This window comes from Octodon degus, unplaced genomic scaffold (assembly GCF_000260255.1).
Source record: "Octodon degus isolate 3935 unplaced genomic scaffold, OctDeg1.0 scaffold00046, whole genome shotgun sequence".
Taxonomy (NCBI): Eukaryota; Metazoa; Chordata; class Mammalia; order Rodentia; family Octodontidae; genus Octodon; species Octodon degus.
The window spans coordinates 4469773-4480185 of record NW_004524622.1 but is presented as its reverse complement, the minus strand read 5'-3'; positions in this window follow the sequence as shown (position 1 = coordinate 4480185).

Here is a 10413-nt window from a genome sequence, read left to right as displayed (position 1 = left end):
ACAAGAGAACATTGTTTATTATTAACTTGAACCTGTATAATTACTTAATTTTATTTAGTATTTTAGTATAGGGTCTCCAGAGTCTCACTACACAGGTCAGAATCGTAGTGATCCTCCTGCTTTCCACCTCTGAAGCACTGGGATTACAGGCACCCGCCACCGTGCCCAGTCTCAGTAGTCCACTCAGCTCACCTGGTGGTGGTGGGGAAACCTCAGTCCCTGCACCTGTATGAGCAGGCGCTTTAGTCCACTGAACTATTTCGCTGGCCCTATGATTACTTAATTTTAAAAAGATTTCTTTGTATTATATGGTAACAGATAATGTTTTATTACAAACTATTTTGTCAATATCCAAGAAAAATAAAAATCTGCATAAAGTGTACCTATTTTCAGGTAATGACCAAAAGTGTTGCATTAGTATGTTAGTCCCATTACAACGAAATGCCGAGGACTGAGTACTGCGTCAACAATAACGATTAACTTCTTTGATTTTGGTGGTTGGAAAACCCATGAGCCAGGTTCTGGCACAAGGGTTCAGCAAGGGGTCTCTGCCCACACATGGATGGGAGTAGTGAAAAGGGCTGGAAGTGGTTTCCTGCCAAACCTTTCATAAGAGGTGAAGGAATGGATGAAGTGTGGCATCCATTTTTACACAACAGAGTACTATTCCACCATAAAAAAATCACTTGTAGGAAAATGGATGCACTTGAGTCCATAACGTTAGGTGAAATAAATCAGAAACATGAATTTAAATATCACAAGAATTTTCTTATATAAGAAACTCAAAATAGCCAGTAAGATAGCTCTGTGGATTAAGCACCTGCTAGATAAGTGCAGGGACTGGGGTTTGATCCCCGGCAGCACATGCTGTGCAGGCCCTGCACCTGGGTGCACTGAGCCGGCTGAGACCAAGCATGGTGGTGCATGCCTGTAATCCCAGGGCTGGGAGGCTGAAAACAGGAGGATCACTATGACTCTGAGCTGTGTAGTGAGACCCTGTGCAAAATACATAAAAACACAAAAAGAAAGAATCTCAAAAATACAAATAAGCAACAAAATAAAAAATAATGGGAAGCAGATAGAGCTTTTCAAAAGGGAAGTTATTTTAGTTACTTGTCTAGTTGCTGAGATAAAATACTTACTACCCAAAGAAAAAGAAAAAAAGCTGTATTTTGGCTCACAGTTTGCAGAGGTTTCAGTCCATAGTTGGTTGTATCCAAGGCAAGGTGGTGTGGCATAGGGGCATTGCAGAGGAGAAGCAGTGAATGGCAGGCAAAAGGCAGAAGGCCCCATCACATCCTTCTTTCAGTCTCTCACATCTTATTCAGCCTACCCAGCCTTAGAGCAGGCAGCAGCAGAACTCTTATTCTGAGCATAGTACATAGTGAATCAATCCCAGCATCACATACTCCAGATCCACCCACCTCCACAAAGCCTTCCTAATTAAAAGATGGTTTTGGGAACATCCTATACAAGCCAAAACAGAAATAAATGGAGGCAGGAAGAAGGAGAGAGTAAACGAATGAAAAGGGAATTCAGATGAGTCACGTGTGCATGTCGAATCCCAATGAGCAATGTGAGCCATAGCCACTGCAAGCTTGTACTAATAAACAAGATCATGAAAGAACAGCGCTGAGGACTTAGTGACTTCCTGAAAAGTGTTTGTTTCTTAATTTCATCCCGATGAGGATTAAGTTTCCATAAAAAATTTTGAAGGGTACACATTCAAATCATGCATCTGTTAATGTTATTTTGCCTCTTTCTGCAGTACCTGAATGCAGCATACAACTTAAAAGGAGCATTGTACATGACAATATTTTATATGGGAATAATGTGGTCTGAGAATTACTGAGCTGTAAATTGCTAAACTGGGCTGGTAAGATAGCTCAGCAGACTAAAGCATCTGCTTAGGCAACCTTAGGCAAACCAGGGACTGCAGTTCCATACCTGGTACTACATGCTGTGCCAGCCTCACCCCCAGGGTGGGCTGAGACTGCCACCAAAAAAAAAAAAAAATCACTATGGAGTCTATTGTAAGTGCCACAGGCCAGCTATGTGTGAGCGGCGTTCAGATGCACACCTGCACAGTGTCCACTGTCTGCATCAGGAGCATGACTGTGTGATGCACATTAAATGTTTGTTATTTTTTGCCTTTTGTGGCAAAAAATTGAGCCTTCATGATGAAATGTAAGGTAAAATCCATTGTTTGAAAATAACCAGCATCTCAATTAAATCACATATTTCAAAGAAGAGATGAACAAAGCTTTCCCAAATGTGCACTGTCATCACGACATTTTCTTTGCCCTCTGCCTAATATGTAAATTGTTTATTATTTGCAGATCTCCAAGCAAACAGAAACCATCTAGAACCCAGTTGTTCTTCTTATAGCATAGAACAAACTCAGAGAAATATAGTCTGTCTCTTTGATCTCTTTATTGTAGATCAGGGCCTGACAATGGAACAAATGCCCTTAAAAGTTTTCTTAGGCTTCATGAAGCTTTCTGACACATTCCCACAATCGATTTCTTCTTTTAGTTAAAAAAAAACTTTGCCAGAAAAAAAGAAGTTTGCCTGCATCCTTTTGAATACATGAATTTTTCTCTTTCACTGTTATTTGTGGTAATTTTCATTAGAGGTAAAGAATTAAGACTGAAATTTTAAGATTGACTTGAGAAAAAAAATAAAATAAAATAATTCAAGATTTATTACACTAAGAACTTCATGGATAATATTAAATAAGTAGTGATAACCTTTATAGAGCTTTATAATTTACAAAATATAATTATATATTTCTTCTTTTGATCTTATCATTTTTTTTTTGGCTGGCAAGACAGTCACCATGGATAGGACGATATGTTTGCTTTGAGTTGAGGAAAGAGTTTGGGGGAAGAAGGACCGTAATAGAGAGACAGGAAAAGGTACTAAGTGACCAAGGTATGAGATATGCCTTTAACAATTCCCCAAAGTAGCTTCACTATTCAGTATTGCAGAATACTAATGAAACAAACTTTAAAAATTAAGTTCTAAATATTGCTTCATGAAAGTCCCAGAGATTACTCGATAGGAAGAAAACAAGATCAATCCATGTCCATGATTCTTACTCTAAGTCTAGCATTTCTTGTCTTGAATTTTGTCTTTTGGTAAATTGACAGTCTGTTGATGCTTTACCTGATTGAAACAAAATGTGTGATCTACTAAGTTCTGAATTTTGAATAGGTACCCAGTATCATTATACGTATTTGATAATTATTTGAATCACATGAAGTGGGGTGTTCTGGGTTTAGGTATGACATTTCTACATATGTAGAGAGAAAGCCAAACAGTCTTTCTGTGTTTTTATCCCACAACCAATATCTAAGACATAAATTCTAATAAAAATGGAAAGGATGTGCATCTTGCTGGTGATCATAGCTAATGAAGACTGCTTGCAGAATGACAAACACACTGTAAGTGCTGTGTATATTCTAATTTATTTAATTCTCATTATACTCTTACTAGACAGAAGTTGAAGTATACTAATTTTATAAAGGAGGAAAACTAAGATCAGTAAGATGAAATCAGTTACTGACTTACTGTTTCCTCATTGCTGGGATGAAATAACCACATTCACTATTAAGGAAGGAAAGATTGATTAGGCTCACAGTTAGTGGAGCTTTCAGTCCATGCTCAGCTGGCTCCAAGGCAAACTGGCACAGAACAGAGGGCAGCAGTTCCTGGAGGTAGAAAGCAGGGAAAATCAAAGAGCAAAGGGGAGGAGCAGCAGCTGAGGCAGCTAGCAAGCCTCTCTTCCCTCCTTATATCTGTAATGCAGATTACCTACCCCAGGGAGTGGGTAGCACTCACACACATAGTCCCAGCATTGGATCATGAATCAATCACAAACTCTAAAAGCCACCCAATGACTGCAGGAGGATTTTTGGGGACAACTATACTCAAACCATAACAGTTACTAAGATACTCAGCTAAAAAATGGAGTGAGAAAGCAACGCAGTGCTTTTGTCTCTGGGGCCGGATTTCCTACTACACACCATTTCTAAATTCTAGGGTTTGAGAATAGTGCCTTTTCCATAAGCTGTGGCTCTAGCCATTTCTTCTGGTCTGTATTCTTTTAATTTTGAGCTCTATTCTCACAAATTATTGTCTGGGTTGAGATCAAACCTGTGGTCCTTCTACCTTAGTGCCCCAGGCTGCTAGGATTATAGTTGTGTGGCCTTAGGCTCTTATACAACCTGCCTCTGTTAAATATTAGCTGTTTACTGACTTAAAGAGTTTAAAAACAACAATCCCTCTTAAATTTTAAATTTTTGTGTGTAGAAATAACATTTTTCACATATTCTTTTATATTAGTAACCCAAAATCTAAAAAGCAAATTAAATGATAAACAATAGGAAATAGGGAGCTATATCTTCTGCCAGAGGGAAAGGGACCAATAATTAGAAGGAGCAGAAGGGAAGGGTGTGCAAAAAGGAATCGAGTTGTGTTGTGCACCAACTCCCCAAGAGCAATGTAATCATTATGTACCACAAACATGTACTCATAAAAAATTGAAATTGAAAAGAGAAAAAGCAAGCATAAATTCATACATGCTAATAATGTTTTATTAATGTTATTATTACTGTTATATTGGTAAAATCCTGAACAAAATCCCAATAAATTAGGTCATATAGTTCCAAGCCCCTTTTTACCCCATATTAGGTGACATGAATTCAATTGATTTATTTGCTAAGCAGGTCCACAGGTGGTCACCTGTTGGTCAGCTAGCAGTTTTGAGCTCTGCCCTACCCAATAGGCATGAAATGCCAGGCTGCAAACTGACATGCCTCAAGTGAAAATGCTGCCAGAGAACAGGCTACCAGGTGGGCAAGGATTGCCCCATCAGTCTAGTTCTGGAAACCAGTTTTGCTGATCACCTACCATCAAAGCACTTCCTTTGCAAGCAAAACACTACTTAGGCACACTCAGGTGCCATCCTGGTTAGAAACAAAGGAAGTAATCAGAAAAAAATTAAAAAGGAGATAATCAGAAAACTCAACCTGTAAAACTGAGGAATTTGCCTATTCTTTCTGTGTATTTTTACAAGAGAAATGTAGGCTTTGTTTTTGCTAGTGGGGAGTGAACAAGTGCTCTGTCATCGAGCTACATTTTCATAAGACCTAGAGATCTCACTGTGTCACACAGGTAGACCTCAGACCTTGGGCTCATGCACTCTCCTGCCTCTTAAGTAGCTGAAAACGTATTTGTAACCATGTGGAACTGCAAGAGAAACCTTATATTACCATTCTGAACATAATAGTACTGAAAATTGTGTCCCATTTCTATGTAAGCAACTTGTGGATCCTTAAGAAAGTCACAATCCAAAGCAAAACGAAGGTGTGATGTTTTCACTGAATATAAATAGTACAGTTGTGCCACAACCTGAAATGTAGAAGAGGGGACCACGGGAGTAGCTTAGACACCTGCTTAGGCTTCCACGTGCTGTAGTACGGAGAGTTAACAAATGGCGTTGAAGTGACAGATTTCTTCTTTAGTCAAAAATCAAACCATCATCACTAACAAAAGGCTTCCCAATATGCTTCTCATAAAGAGCTCCAAAGTATTCTGTAATTTTCAGTGCTAATATCCAGCAAAGGATCTCCTCAGCAGCCAGTAGCAGTCATATCACGCTCTTCCCTGGATGTGGGCTGTCGGGACAACTGGTTTTTTAGCCCCACAAGCACTGTTACCACCTGAGTACTGTTTACTCAGATGCTGTGCCCTGCCAGTCACAAGCAGGGTCTGCACCACTTTGGCTCTGTGCTGTGTATGCAGTTGCTCCCAGGTCTCCCCCAGCTTCTGATTGTTCCTGATGCCTGTCTCTAAGAGAGCACTTATACGCACTTCACTCTCTTGTGTGACCTGCTAAAAAAATTACATGGGGGGGATATAAATTCTGCTAGGCTCTATGTAAATTCTACTCCTGATACTATTGTCAGCAGTGGGGGGAGAAAGAGCAGGCAAGTCTGGACCCCAGCTCCTCAAACACTAAGGGGGGTGGTGATGGTTGATGCCTTGTGCCATCTTGAGGAGTCTAGAAGTTTGACCAAGTGACTCAGCAGGTGGCTAGGGTTTCACTTTGTAAACATCATGAGCCTGTGCAAGAGGAGGATAGGAGATGGTTTGAGTGCTACCCCTGCCCATGTGTGTGTGTGTGTGTGTGTATGTGTGTGTGTGTGTGCATGTGTGCACACGTGTGTGTGGGGGCATGGGGGTGCTCACAATGTAAAAGAGGAAAAGAAGCTTACTTCCCCCTTTTGTTCTTTCTGCTCTTGCTGTCTTCTACTTCCTTGAAATCCTGCCCCTCTCCCATGCCACCCTGCCTTGGTACTAGCAGATCATGGACCCAAAGCTCCACCAACTATGAGCTAAATAGAGCCCTCCTTTTATTTTGGGTGTTAGGTATTTTACCTCAGCATTGAGAGAAAAGTAAGATGGGGTTAATATTCATGATTTAAGTTTTGAAGAGTTAGACTTGGGGGCAGGGGTCTAGACTATCACTGCGTCCGATTGCCCTTTTCGAAAGAAAATGCAAAGCTTCTCTTATTTTTGTAACGTGACTTACCTCTCTAACACTGGAGGAAAGCAAGCTTATCAGAATCCTTCTCCGCAACTGGAAGGGAGGAGCCCTTGGTACCTTACTGTTTCCTTTTCAAAGCAGTAGTTCTCAGGTTCACCAGAAAGTCGTCCCTGGGTTGCAAAACTAACAAAAGACTAATCTACATAAATCTCAAAGGACCAGAGAAGGGTTTTATAGTCAAAGGTCCTCTATGGGAAATCCTCTAAGGATTAGGGATATTGAGAACCTACAGTTAGGATGGAATCTGTCCCCCACTTAGCTAAACTGCTGACAGGACAAAGGTCATTTGGCGAGACCAGGGTGGTGATACTCATGAAGGTAATCAATTACTGAGCGGATTATGTAGCTGAAGCCTACGAAGTAGTCCCAGTTGCCCCAGACTGCTGTTTTCTCAGTGTTGCTCTGACTCTGCTGCTGCTATCACCGTGGGCTGTCAGCCTTGACTCTGTTCAGTTTAGTTCATTCCATGTCTAACGTCTACTTTGTTGAAAGAGCTGAAGAAAGCAAAAGGACTTAAGGATGTCCCTCAGCTGACAGGGCATGAGAATTCCTGCCCTGCAATTTCACTCCTGTGTCCACTGTGAATAAATCTTTTCTGCAGATAATGAAAATCTGTCTCATCTTTTCCTTTCCCAATAAATACAAAACCAAATCAGATCAAGTAGACACACACACACACACACACACACACACACACACACTGAAATATAACAGAGCAAAATTGCTAACCTCTCTTTCTGGAGGATATTTTATTTTCCTTCGTTGGTGCTATGAGGCCTGTGAAGAAAAGTAATAGAAGAGGTCTGTGGAAAAACAAAATGAACAGAAACTTTTTGGCATAACGACAACAGTACCTACCGCAGCGTGGCAAGTCTCAATGATAGAACTTCTGGTTTCGGCCGCACAGAGATCATTCTCCTGATGGGGAGGCCGTCTTGCTTGCATTTCTCCTGCTCTCTCCCGCTGACAAGCCTTTCTTTCTTCATTCCCTTGCTACTGTCAACATTGTAAAGGTCAAACAACGGAGAGCAAAATACTTCCAGAGAGCGCAGAAACTACAGGGATGAAAGACGCTGTGGGGAAGGTAGAGACTCCAAAAGACAAAATGCCTGAAGAGCTGAGACAGGAGGAAAGAGAGATGCAAATAAGAAGTTTTCGTGTGTCTCCACTGAGGAACTGCTGAAGTGAAACAAAGTAGATTAAATAATGAATTGCTTTGTCCCATCTTCTGGATTCCATGCAAGAGTCTTCATGGTGGGCGATGGATCCTTACATATATGACCACTAAAGATAAAATCATGTCTAAGAATGAAGAGTAAAGAAAAGATAGGAAGGGGAAATGAGATACTACTTGTAAGATTTTTCTTTCTGAATGACAAATCATGGGGTTTTTCAGATCATTATAATTTTTTTTCCTTTACCCTTATATATAGTTCAATTGACCTTGTTATTCTAAATTTGGCATTTGATTTGAATTATTTATTATAGTTCTCTATTCTAATAATATCAATATACCCATTCTGTAGCAGCAGAATTGTAAACCCAGGGATAAAGAGATGTGTGCCCTAGGTAACACAACTGGTAAGATGTGAAGGCAAAACTCAGGAATGGTCTCTGGTTCAGAGCCCCATGATTTGATGTCAGGCTCCATCACTGGACAAGGTGTTGGTTTCCAGTGCAGAGTGCTATGACAGTACGCTATGAAAGCGTACTGTCATTTGGCACTGTGATTCTAAAATCTTCTTTACTCTACCAATTTTTTCAGCTTTACCATTTCTTTTCTAGATAACACTTCCAGAAGGCATGTAATGGTGTGGATCTTAACAGCACCGCTGGCATACAGCATTAGCTTTACAACTGTATGTGAACCACCTGAGATCACTGGATCTCATGCCTTCAGCAGCTGAGGAACAGAGGTGGATATCATCTCTGGATGCTGCCCATGTCTGCACCACCTGCAAGGGCTAATGAATGCTACTCAAGCCAAGTTAGTAGAGCTTTGCTAAGTGTACAGAGAGATACACAATAGACGTGAGTTGGAAAAAAAGTATAAAGACACTGCATCAAGAAAGGCAAAACACACTTTGAAATGTGCTAGCAAAGAGTGTTTGCTGTGTATTTGCCATACAGAAAAAGAAAATAAGTAAGAAGTACAGAAGGCATTGCATAGATTCTACAACTACTAAGGTCAGAAAGGCTTTCCCCAGGAAAGCAGTAAAGCTGTTCTCGGGAAGATGTTATTCTGAGTTTGTCATCCACAAAGACAACCATTATAGTTTAATATATTCTGTATTCCTGCATTCCCTGACAGAAAACAGTCATCAGTGCTTATCCAGAGTTCACCGTACACAACTTCTATCACTCTGCTAATGAATGAAGGTGACAGGGGAAAAAGGAGAAGGATCTTGGAGCTGTAAGTTACTCTTTCGTACTTGGGTGGGTTTAGCTTTACAATTTTCAGTCATAGTTAAGGATCTGAGAAAGAAGCAGTGTATCCACCAGAGAGGATGGTCAGGAAATTGTTCACACATGTGTCTTGAACTGAATCATGGGAATGAGTGCATCTTCAGCAGTGATACAGGAGCTAGAAGACCATGAGTAAGGAAAGGAAGATCTAGAGAATCAAGTACTCAGGTTTGGCTAAAGTAAAATTGTGAGTAGGATGCTCACAAGCAACAAAGTTTCAGTGAACAATAAGAATGACAATCTAAAATAAAATCTGCCACTCACACAGCCTTGGATGTCATACGTACATGTCTGAGTGTTGTAGATGTAGTCATGACAGGATTTACTTAGGAAAGTCACATGAGCATGATGTCCACAAAATGATGTTAACTTTTAGAGCAGAAGGGGAATGAAAAGGTAAAACTGAAGACAGAAATGTCAGGACAATCAAAGTTGGAAAACACAAAAGAGGGAGGACTCTATCAATCTAGGCTTGATCTGCAAAGTGGAACCATTAGGAAAGGAAGGTGGATGATAGATAGATAGATGGATGGATAGATAGATAGATAGATAGATGATAGATAGATAATGAATAGATGGATGATGGATGGATGGATGGATGGACAGATAGATGGATGAACAAATGGACAGACAGACAGACAGATACATAGATGGAATAGAAATACATATAATTTATTACAATGGTCTGTTCTGACACAACTGCGAAAGTCTGTAAATCTCTTGTCCTGGTATCTGACTCCAGAGTTTAAAATCTGTACAGCTGGCAGTTGAATGGGAAGATGTACATGAATAAGAGAGAAGAAGGATTCATTAGAACCTGTGAATGTAGGTTAAAATCCCCAACGTCAGACTGGACCCTGCTTTTGAAATCAAAAATGCAGGTGCTCTAAGGAGCAACAGGTCCTTTTCCTCATAAGTTTAAGCAAGTCCTGGCCAAACTGTTGAGCAGCTGAAGAAAGAGAAAGTGGAAAGACTGATGCTTATGCCAGTGAGGCAAGACAGCAGGTGAATGTGAGTGCTATGGCTCCTCCTGCTGCCGCTGCACCAAACATTCACACATCCAGCAAATGAGTGGCTGTGCTGCGCTTTCATACGCTCATCTCTATGATGCTCCCTGGGTCCACACTGCACGGGACACAAAGAGCATGGGGTTCTGGGAAATGTAGCTTATCCCAACCAGTACAAGCAGTGCAGGCTGATGTGATATAGTTTTATAGAATTAGAAGTTGGTATCTGATGAACACTGCCTTAGGGGGTGAGGTGGCATGGAGTGACATAAGAATTTAAGGAATCATTAGATCTCATGGCTATAATCTATTACTGTGAAGGGTAGA